Source organism: Ornithodoros turicata, chromosome 3, assembly GCF_037126465.1.
Source record: "Ornithodoros turicata isolate Travis chromosome 3, ASM3712646v1, whole genome shotgun sequence".
Taxonomy (NCBI): Eukaryota; Metazoa; Arthropoda; class Arachnida; order Ixodida; family Argasidae; genus Ornithodoros; species Ornithodoros turicata.
Window position 1 is genome coordinate 94,488,405 of NC_088203.1, and position 11,566 is coordinate 94,499,970.

General features: G+C 44.9%; 1 long non-coding RNA gene across 1 annotated transcript; it reads right to left on the reverse strand.

Annotated features, from left to right (window-relative positions):
- Positions 1-1,520: 1,520 nt before the first annotated feature.
- Positions 1,521-4,727, reverse strand: LOC135387485 (uncharacterized). Its single transcript, XR_010421147.1, has 4 exons — positions 4,307-4,727; positions 3,681-4,155; positions 3,478-3,616; positions 1,521-2,841 (listed from the first exon to the last, which is right to left on the reverse strand). It is a non-coding gene; the product is annotated as an uncharacterized LOC135387485 (long non-coding RNA).
- Between the last annotated feature and the right edge of the window lie 6,839 nt (positions 4,728-11,566).

Sequence of the window (11,566 nt, forward strand, 5' to 3'; positions counted from 1 at the left end):
TCTATTTTCTGTCTAGTAATGGAGAAAATGGTGAGACTGACCTCTTTGCATTTTCTGAGGGGAAATCTGAAAGGTACTCCTCTGTGTTCAGTTCCACCTGCATAATAGAGAGCATCATGTGAAGGTGATCTCTGCTTAACTTAATTGAGATAGGAACACTTCTATTTTCTGTATAGTAGTGGAGAAAATGGCAAGACTGACCTCTTTGCATTTTCCGGGGCGAAATGGGAAGGTAGTCCTTTGTGTTGAGTTTCACCTGCATAATAGAGAGCATCATCTGAAGGTGATCTGTGCTTAACTTAATTCAGATAGGAACACTTCTATTTGCTGTCTAGTAATGGAGAAAATGGTGAGACTGACCTCTTTGCATTTTCTGGGGGGAAATTTGGAAGGTAGTCCTTTGTGTTCACTTTCACCTGCATAATAGAGAGCATCATCTGGAGCTTATCTGTGCTCAATTTCATTGAGATAGGAGCATTTCTATTTTCTGTCTAGTAATGGACAAAATGGTAAGAGTGACCTCTTTGCATTTTCTGGGAGAAATTTGGAAGGTAGTTCTTTGTGTTCACTTTCACCTGCATAATGGAGAGCATCATCTGGAGCTTATCTGTTCTTAATTTCATTCAGATAGGAGCACTAGTATTTTCTGTCTAGTAATGGAGAGAATGGTAAGAGTGACCTCTAGGCGTTTTCTGAGGGGAAATTTGGAAGGTAGTCCTTTGTGTTCGATTTCACCTGCATAATAGAGAGCATCATCTGAAGGTGATCTGTGCTTAACTTAATTCAGATAGGAACACTTCCATTCTCTGCCTACTAAAGGAGAAAATAGTAAGAGTGACCTCTTTGCATTTTCTGTGGTGAAATTTGAAAGGTAGTCCTCTGTGTTCAGTTTCTCCTGCATAATAGAGAGCAACATCTGAAGGTGATCTATGCTTAACTTCATTCAGATAGGAACACTTCTATTTTCTGTCTAGTAATGGAGAAAATGGTAAGATTGACCACTTTGCATTTTCTGAGGGGAAAGCTGAAAGGTACTCCTCTGAGTTCATACTTTTAGTTTTGTTAGTTAATAAAGTTAGCGCCAAGAACGCGCTTAGTGCTTTTTACACTTTTTGCTCAGTGCTTTTTTTAGTGCGCCTTTGCCTTATTTGCGAGACAAATTTTGTGTAAAGTAAGTTGTTGACAAATTTCTAAGTAATAAAGGACGCGCAGTTTGACACAATAGCGCGGATCCGGTGTATAGAAGACAAAGTAGAAGACAAAGAAACCAGAACTTGCCTTCTGGAGGACATTGCCCTGAATACTGGCCTTTCTGGAACATTTCTTGGGAAGACGATTTCTACCGATATCTACATGTCTCACATTTTATTCCCGCAATGTATTGTTCCTCTATTTGATGCCGGATAACAATTTCACGTTATGTTCTAGACTTCATCTGGTTCCCTCCTGGCCAGAGTTACAGAACGAGTGAATATTAATGAGACCATGCGTGTCCGGCGACAACACGGGTCCAATTGCCAGCAAACTTCGCTTTTATTAATCTTTGCTTGAATGGGGTACACTGATCACATGTCATCTCATATTTGCTACATACACACCGTCTAATAACATTCAAGGTAAGTTCACGACATCCCGCTGCCGGATGCGTAGACAGCATATACTATATCAAAGTACAGGAGAACAACCACATGTGCAAGTTAACCTACTGATCTACCTAAATCTTTATCCTCACGTGACATTTCTACTAAACTGCTGCTTAAACATATTAATAAACGTAACAGCGGAAAATAACTTTTCGGCCTCCTGGAGCTGTCCAATAGAACTCGAAAGAACTTGTATGTGCTGGTCAGTCTCTTTGGAGATGGTAGTCTCCTTCCGAAATTTTGGCGCAAATCTGTAAATTATACTTTCTTTTCAAATGCCTCTTTCCCTTCGAAAGAGCTCTCTTACCCATCATCTCAATTTCAAACTATTCCTCCCTCTCAGACTTCTTTTCGCAAGCATGAAATGGCTGCCTTTCTACAGGTTGTCCCTACATGGGCTACCCGTCACTGCAACTTTCGCTTTCGTCGACACACTGTTGATGTTCTGCGATGTATCCTTGTCGTTTATTATCGGCTCATGCACGACAGCTGCTTTATCAGCTGCATGTGGTGTTCGTGTCGCCATATTTGGGTGGCATACACCACGAGCGTAACGTTAATACGTGAACGTGTCAAGGCCAGAGAAAACGAAGCACGATCGGCAATTCTCTTTCCTATGTCGAGTGCTCAGAGTGATACGCCGCGCAAGCTGCACTCGGATTTCGTGAAATGTTCTATTCACTTGTCAGTTCTGGAGCACAATGTAAAACATTGTAAGGTTCAACGTCAAGTACAGCAGCTCGTCTTTTAGGATATGACTTTGCAGTTGGGCTCTATAGCCTCGCTATCAGACGCGTTGCAGGAAGGAAAGGAAGCATGAGTCGCGTTCAAAACTAGCTAAACACTAGCTAAACAAAATAAAGTTGTTGTTGTTGTTTGTCACTAGCTAAAGAAAGAGACCTGATGAAAGCAGCTTCCTGAGTTCCTAAGGAAATGAACGAAAGCCGCACACAGCATGGAATGATGATGTGATAGGAAGAAAAGCAACGGAAAGAAAGTCGCGCTCAAAATTTTGAGCCTTGGTACTCTTTGGTAACCTGAAACTCGTTGACTCCTAACGTAAAACTCGAAATTCCTCGTTGAGCACCCGAAACAGCTTGGTCTGGCACCCGTGTCTTCGAACAGAAGCTGTTTAGTGCCAGCAGTAATTCTGGAATCGGTGTCGGTTGCCGTGGACAGGAGATCCGTTGTCTTCGCGCTGTTGAAGAAAACAGAATGGCAGACGGAGTATCGACGTAGAAAAGACAATCATGTGATTTAGTATCGATGTCCTTTGTATGGCCGTATGGGGTACAATGATCGAAGAGACGAATAGTGACGACTAAACAAGCGTTTGTGCATGCATGCGTGGCGAGCTGCTAACTCCTGTGCTGGAGCCACATGGTCGATGGCACTGCAGCTCACACGACCCCCTCTCACACAGTGCAGCTCAGACGACCAATTATAATTGAAGAAATTGGATGAGCAGGGAAAAGACTGGATCAGGGAAGTGTTACCAAATGTAGTCGAGCTACCTTGAGAACCAACAGTTCAAAGGCACTGTTGAGTTTTATAAGCTATTGGGGATATATAATTTCCAAAGCAGATACAGTCGCTCGAATTGAATCGTTTGCTGTTTAGTAGTTGAGCCCCCAAACAGTATCTTTTTTTTCGCGACGTGCATCTTTTGATGCCAGCACAGCGTGTCGTTTCTTAGTTGCACTTTCTTATGGGGTAGACGTTTTCTTAGCAGAAGGTATTTCCAATACATCACTAAATTAATTTAAATGAATTGAAATGCTCTTTTACTCCGTCCAACCCCTATCGCAAGGCTCTTGTTGTGCTACACACTCACCGTTTACTTCTTGTTGACGCCCGATCTGTTCCATATTCTTCGTAAGCCAAAATAGTATGGAGTTCAGGACCTCCTTGCAAAAACAACCCTTCAACGCCTCCTGCTGGAACTTCTGGCGGTGCTCTCGACGGAGGATTAGCTGTAGCAAACAATTCACGGGCAACATTAACAGCCTTGTCTCAATACTTGATGCCAATACGCACCATGTACCGATACCTCACCGCACAACGACGACAATGAGGTCCTCCACCATTAAAATGGAGCATTCTCTTCTGCCATCGAGACCGGCCTCTGCGCCATTTGAAGGAGAGGTAAGATGCTTGTGACCACAGTGCCGGTCGGCATTAGCTTGATGCGAAATCGCTGTAGTCTTGGCTGTAACAAGTCCTGCATACTTCCCATGAGTTGTAGTAATGGATCTTCGTTTGCTGTGAGAACGATACTGGGCCGGAGCAAAAGCCAGCGCCTTACTCTTCCCCAGAATGCCGCCACTGTTGCACTGCGGCTTCAAGGCCTTGATGTTACTGCAGGGTCTTCTGGATAATATCTCGCAACACCACGCAGCTCCTCAAAGTGACGCGAAACGTGAAGTCCCGCTACGCCATCGGGACGAATCCTTAGTCGCGTCTGCCATTACTCCAAGAACTTAGGGCATGATTTCACGCGGAAAAGAACATCCTGCAATATTTCACCGTGTTGATTACCATCATACCCTTACACGGGGGGCTATGTTCGTTGATTGTCGAGTAAACTTGATCCGCTTGCTCTTCTCGATGCATCGAGTTATTTCGACAATCGGCGAACATATCCTCTCAGTACACCAACTGACCTATATCAGGTTTGCGACGCCCTCTTGTCGGCCTTCTACAATTCCCGCTATCTGTCTTTGCATGCACTGCGGCGTTGATATTGGCCAAAACGGTAGCTTATGATACGAGTATCTTCCAAGAGGAATGATAAGAGTCAAACCTTGACTTTCTTTCGACAGCTTCTCTCGTTGAAAGCCCTCTGTAGCGTCTAACTTTGAAAACCGTGTTGTCTCCCCCGAGCACTTGCTATTCCGTCTGGCAGCGCCGTGGGTAAAACCGCGTTGGGTAAAACCGTGAACACAAAGCCGGACCCTCCCCTACGGTTTCAAATTGAAGTTTAGAGCTGGGAGTGGGCCGAGACCAGTTTTGCCCACTCAACTCCCTCCACGTGCTGCATGTTGTAGTTGAGCCTCCTCTGCTTCAGCTGCCATGCCAATTCTGACACCATGTACTGATGAACGCAGACACGTCTGGTGACAAACTGGCCTCTGTCGCACTCGCTGATAACCACACTGATGACGTGTTCATTGAGAACTGCTACATGTGTGTCATCTGATAGTATCTAAGATAACTACTCTACAGAGAGCACCTTCAAGATCGCTTTCCAACTACAAACTAGAACAGTAGGCCACCCTGCGCGATGACTTTGCATCATTGCGAAACTGAAATTTGTAAAGTAGCCAGAGCTGTTTGGCTGCACGCATATCATATGCTTGTAAGTGCTCAAACGTTTCTACGCCAGTTGGCGTGGCGACGTTTGAGCACTTACAAACATATGCTATGTCTGCAGCCAAAGAGCTCTGGCTACTTTTTTTCGCTAATATACTTCACTGGCTTTGCACTGGGCTTTCAGTGGTGAGTTAGCTCACCCTGACGGGAGGAATCACGTGTTACGTAACCCTCTGACGCCACCCGCTCAAACGCTGCCTGCCTGCGTACTGCTGATGAGGCCCAAGAAGGCCGAAACAGCTGTCCAGTACTGGTGTGGCGACGTTTGAGCACTTACAAACATGAAATTTGTAAAGTCTTTCTAATTGCTGCAAAGATTACTTGAAATACGTGACGCTCGTAGCATTGATATTTGGCGTATCGGGTGTTAGAGTGTCGTTGTTTTATTAATTCAAAATGAAATAAATAAAGTTGAACATAACACAAGGAGGCAAGCGAGCCTGTGTGCAGATGTAGAAGGCAACGTTTCCTTGAGCTTAAGGAAGGACGAGGACGGAACAGCAACAAGACCTTCCACAAGCCGTCCTTCCTCAAGCTCAAAGAAATGTTGCCTTCTACATCTGCACACCAGCTCGCTTCTGAGCCTCGTCCTGTCTTGTTGCTGTTCCGTCCTCGTCCTTCCTCAAGCTCAAGGAAATGTTGCCTTCTACATCTGCACACCAGCTCGCTTCTGAGCCTCGTCCTGTCTTGTTGCTGTTCCGTCCTCGTCCTTCCTCAAGCTCAAGGAAATGTTGCCTTCTACATCTGCACACCAGCTCGCTTCTGAGCCTCGTCCTGTCTTGTTGCTGTTCCGTCCTCGTCCTTCCTCAAGCTCAAGGAAATGTTGCCTTCTACATCTGCACACCAGCTCGCTTCTGAGCCTCGTCCTGTCTTGTTGCTGTTCCGTCCTCGTCCTTCCTCAAGCTCAAGGAAATGTTGCCTTCTACATCTGCACACCAGCTCGCTTCTGAGCCTCGTCCTGTCTTGTTGCTGTTCCGTCCTCGTCCTTCCTCAAGCTCAAGGAAATGTTGCCTTCTACATCTGCACACCAGCTCGCTTCTGAGCCTCGTCCTGTCTTGTTGCTGTTCTGTCCTCGTCCTTCCTCAAGCTCAAGGAAATGTTGCCTTCTACATCTGCACACCAGCTCGCTTCTGAGCCTCTTCCTGTCTTGTTGCTGTTCCGTCCTCGTCCTTCCTCAAGCTCAAGGAAATGTTGCTACATCTAGAAATAAATAAAATTCCTTTCTTTAAAGGCCGTACTTTGTACTTGACGGACCTTTGGAATGCGCAGACATGGGTTTAACCTCATGCTCCTCAGATGAAGTGATGGTGATGTGATAAAGGAAAAATATCAGATACGAAATATTTGATATACTTATACGTTGTATTCATCACAGGCAAAGACAAGGGCAAGAAGTAAACAACTGCCGACAGTGCATCTTTATTCACCTTATTTTTGGCAGTGTGAAGTATTATAAGCCCCTATCTTATCATTAAAAGCTTAGCGGATGGTTGTCCGATTATGGCTTCCTTCTGCGTGTTGAAATGGAGCCGCCATAGGTTTCACTTTCTCTCTTTCTTTTTGTTACGATCTGACACCTCAATCATCATATCACAATACACTTTTCTTCGTTTGTGTGTCTTGCGAAAAAATAAAGGTAAAAAATGAAGCTAAGCAAAAAAAAAAAAAACTAATGCTGACCTGATAATGCGCTTTAATGTTCTAAGTTATCATTATCTACAAATGGCACTGGGGCAGCACCCAGCCTGCTGGCAGGCATCAGCCCCATCTCATCATCGTCTCTTTATGTGTGTGTGTGTGTGTGTGTATGTGTGAGGGAGAGATAAGCTGATAAGTAAATTTAAAAAAATATGGAGCAATTGAATTCGGCACCCGACCAATTCTGCAACTCAAAAAAAGAAAAGAAGAAGAAGAAAAGGACAGATACAAATAAATTGTAAAAAATAGAAGGAACAGAAATGTTCTACTCTCTTACAGTTATATACAAGAGTTTTAGTACCAAAGCTACTATGTAAAGTGGGTTACATTGACCTTGGAACCTTTTCTAAAAGATGCACCCTCTGGAGCTTAAACGCTCTGGAGAAGGCCGACGTGCAATTTTAACGCAGATGGTTGTACGCGCTATGCCGCTCCTTCTATTAATATTTCAAAACCTCCTACCACGTGGGCGACATACAGTGTAGCACGCTGTTGCCAGCTCTACGTGTTTACGTTTCGCTTCGCTTAGCGTTTTACTTGTTTCTATTAGCCCCGTCGTGCGCTGCTCACTAAAAATGTTCTTTCACCCTGATTAACGTCAGATGGCGGAACCAGGTCAGGCAACAGCGTACGCACACAAAAGTCCAACAAAAGTCAATCCAATAAACAAGCCAGAAGCATGACCTTGTGGTGAGGGGGAAAATGTCATAACGGATGTTTTGTGAAAATTTTCCCACACAGTTTCTGTTGCGGCGTCTTACAGTGATATAAGACGCCGCAGCAGAAACTGTATGGGAAAATTTCACAAAAAAAGACGCGGCCGGTTCCTTCTGATGACAGTGATTGAAAAGGAGAATTGAATGTAACACCGCGCACGAAATGATTATGTAATACCCTCTGCGTTGCTTCTGCTCAGTCAAAAGGCGGAATGCGAATAGCGTACTGAATATTAAAATGCTTTTTTCTTCCCGACTGGATTTCCGCAATGGATCGCTTGCAGTGTTGCCGCCTCTTTGGAAGCGAGAGAGGGTGGTAAAATATGGCGACATGCATGGCCCCTCGTCTGTTGCGCATGCGCAAAACACGCCAGCTTTTAAAGTCTTTGTGTGTTTTTGTGCGTTCCATCGAAAACACGTTCAACGAGTGCATTTGGTCCGACTCCACCGACGCCGACTAGGAGATCACATTTGTTTCCATCTTAGTACTGGCTTTCAACGTGTAAGGCAAACGTGGTGGAAAATAGCTTGCGGGCTGTTTGTGTGCGTTTTGCACACGTGAACGTCGTGTGCTCTTCCTGCCACGTTGAAGTTGTTTGGAAAGACTGGCACGGAGGGGGGGGGGGGCGTAATCAATAAGATAAATAGGCAAATTGGTGGCATGATTCGTTTTCGTGTCTTCTTGCTTCTCGAAATCTGTCACAAGGATTCGAGCTGTTTCTGTAAAGCGTGCTTCTCCCCATTATTCGTCTTATCGCGGCAGAGCCGCACTTACAAAGCGCGGGGAGGTTTCCACACGCTGATGCGTGTGATGTATCTTTTGGATAAAAGACACGATTACAAGCTGATTGATGACTACGTCTTTATGTAGCTCTCAAACTGGAACAGACACTAGCAGTTTTTTTTTTTTTTTTTTTGTCTAGTCAAGTGCGAGTAAGATTATACGTATTTTGACGCTTCGTTGCCCAATGCGACTGTGTTCGTCCCCAACTTTTACAATGAACACATATCTAAAATGAACTGGCTAAGCTTGTATTAGAACAACATTACAAACACCTATTGGCACATGTATGTACGTATACAAATACAGCTGTAGACGGTCGTTTAGCACGAGCTGGGGCTCGTCAGCACATTCGAGTGTTAGCAACACGTGTAAATTGCCAGGTTAGAAAGTACATCTACAGGTTGTATGTGAATTGATACATATGATACATGTGTTTGTGTACATTATTGTACTTAATGTCACACTGTGCTACATTAGAACAGCCTACGCTCAGCCCGATTGCAGTATGGTGTGTCAGGCATAAACGTGAAGACGACGTGGCACCGCTGATCGTTGATGTCGGGTGATGGTAAATGCGGTGGCCCTGCTGGCGTCAGGGTTTCTTTAGGTTGGTAGCGGGCCGAATTATGAGATCATGGATGGTGTTGATTCGTCTACAATGCCCAGCGAACTCCACGGCATGCATGGCTCCCGTCGCTTTGAAGCATTGCTGTCACGATGGGGATGATCACGAAGCATTGGGCATGATCATGAAGCACATGGGGATGATCACGAATCATTGCTGTCACGATGTCTGGGGAGGTGATGTCACAAGAGTTCGATCAGATGAGTTGTAGGCTTAAGGACATCTCCGCATTGAAACATGATTTTTTTTTTTCAGATCATCGTGAGATTAATCTCACTAATTGAATATCCAATAAAGTTTGCTGAGTAATCATTTTGGATGGCCAGCCATCACTCTAAAAACTGAACTTCAACACTTAGCACGCTGTGCGCCAACCATTGCCACATATGATAGGGTTATCGCTTCTGAATCGAAGAGAGAGGGAGGCGTGCGGCTTTTTGTGTCAATTATCATATGTCCAAATTGACACAAAAAGGCGAGCGCCACCATCGCTCTTCGAATCATTATCCCTGAATCCTTGGTGGTGGTGGTGGTGGTTGGTAAAATAACAAGGGGAGGTTGAATTCGCGCAAGCGAATTCTGCTACCCCCCAAAAAAGAAAGACGGTACACCCCAAAGCAGAAAAGAAAAAAGAAAGGAAACGGTACGATTGCACCACAGAATGTGCGAGCGCACCGCAAAAGCTCCGTAATGTCCACGCTCCGTCTAGTATAGAGTTTCTAGTCCACATTTCACAATGAAATTGACAAGAGCATTGAAGGCCGCGTCCCTGTGGTTAGCGTCCCATACGCCTAAGACTTTCTCTATGCTGAAGTCCCTGCTGTCGAGATGGCCAAGGGTCAGCCTCAAGATGCCTCTTTGTGCAGCATGTTTTGGACAATGCATGATGATATGTTCAGTGTTTTCCACTGTCCCGCACAGTAGACAGTTGGGCGAGTCCACCTTGCCCACTTTATGAAGAAACTGGCGACCATAGGGCACATTCAGGCGTAGGCGATGCAGGAGAGTTTCTATGTGTCTGGGCGTTTTTGAAGGTATCGTAAAATTCAGCTCCGGGTCCAGCGTGCGCAGCAGTGACGGACCACTGTCGGTTTGGTGCCATTTTGTCCTGCGGATGTCATCAGTCATAGATTTTAAGAAAGATTTGATGTCCTGCTTTGAAAACGTGACAAGATATTCTGTCGATGACAGGTGTGCAATGTTCGCCATTTCGTCCGCCTTCTCGTTACCACTTATGCCAATATGGCCAGGTATCCACTGAAGAATGACGTCGTGACCGATGTCTGTGCACTTGCGATACCCTAACAGGAGGTCTCGTACTGTTGAAGCCGTACGGCCTTTTTCCAAGAACGATGAGATAGCTTGAAGGCCGGCTTTAGAGTCGCAGTACACTATCCATTGCGCAGGCAGCTCGAGCGTGGCAAGGTAACTCATGGCTAGCTGTACGGCTACCAGCTCCGCTGCCGTCGATGAGGTCCTGTGAGACTGTCGTGCTATGCCTTCCCTCTTGTGCTCTGGTATTACAAATGCGGAGGCAGACCCGGATAGAGTCGTGGACCCGTCGGTGAAGATGGCTACACGGCCTTTGTGCCTTTCCATCAATTCGAGGCAGTACTGTCTCATGGCGAAAGGCCTGAATCCTTATCAATCGTGTAATGGTTCAGTTTTTCGAGTGATAATGGGCTTCGAAAACGCACTGCTGGAAACATTTCCATGCTGCTAGGATTTCAATGAAGCTCAGGAGGAATGAACATTCTCCAATTTTATTTGCGAGATGACTTCCTTACGCACAGAAAACCATCCTCTTTCATTAACAACATGCAGTCATAGGCTAACACAGAACAGAGTCTACAATCGAAGGCGTTCAGAGTCGGGCAAATCTTAATAGACTAATAGACGCCTCTTAATTGCCGACACGCTCTTGACTGCTGTTCAGGCGGTGTACGCGCGAGGAGTTTCAAGCAAAGTGTGCAATTAGGACTATTAAGAGTTCTCTCAAGACATTCTGCGCGGTTGTTTGTTCAGAACCACGTTATTTCTGTTGTTAGAGCAGCTTTTGCTGTGTTTAATGATGTCGGCGCAATGCACATTACGTTATAGTTTGCACGTTTCAAATCATTAGTAATCAAGTTAAATATTATGCTCTCGGTGTCATGCCCCTCTGAGAATGAGGCAGCACAAGATACATACTAATAAGTTTTATCATTTCCTAATATTTCCACATCGTTGTATTGGTAAAATACACTGTCCTGACACAGCTAGAAAATTCAGTATTAAAAGTTGGATGTTCGGTGCATGGACAGAACACCAACAAATGAGTGTCAGGGTCCTGTTTGACAGCATTTTCGTCACGTGCTGCCGACGATGATCTTATAGGAATCGAAATGTCGAAATTTTAATATTTTTTTTCGGCTATGGCAATCCCATGTATTTTTTTTTATCAATACAAGAACATGTCTCCTGACTTCTGGGCTACCTTCAAATAGTGTTGTAGAGCTCACTTGCAACGCCAGAGGGAGATGTAGGTCTGAGTTAGTGTGAGCCGAGCAACTCCATGACGATTTCGTAAAAAGACATGGCTTGTAAGGTAACCTTGTAAGGTTACCACCTAATCACCCGCTCTCACGACATCACAAGATAGATAGATAGATATAGATTAGGAAGGGAAAAACAAGAATAAAGATTGGATAAGAATAAAGAAGGAAGCTTCTACGACATCAGAAGGTCT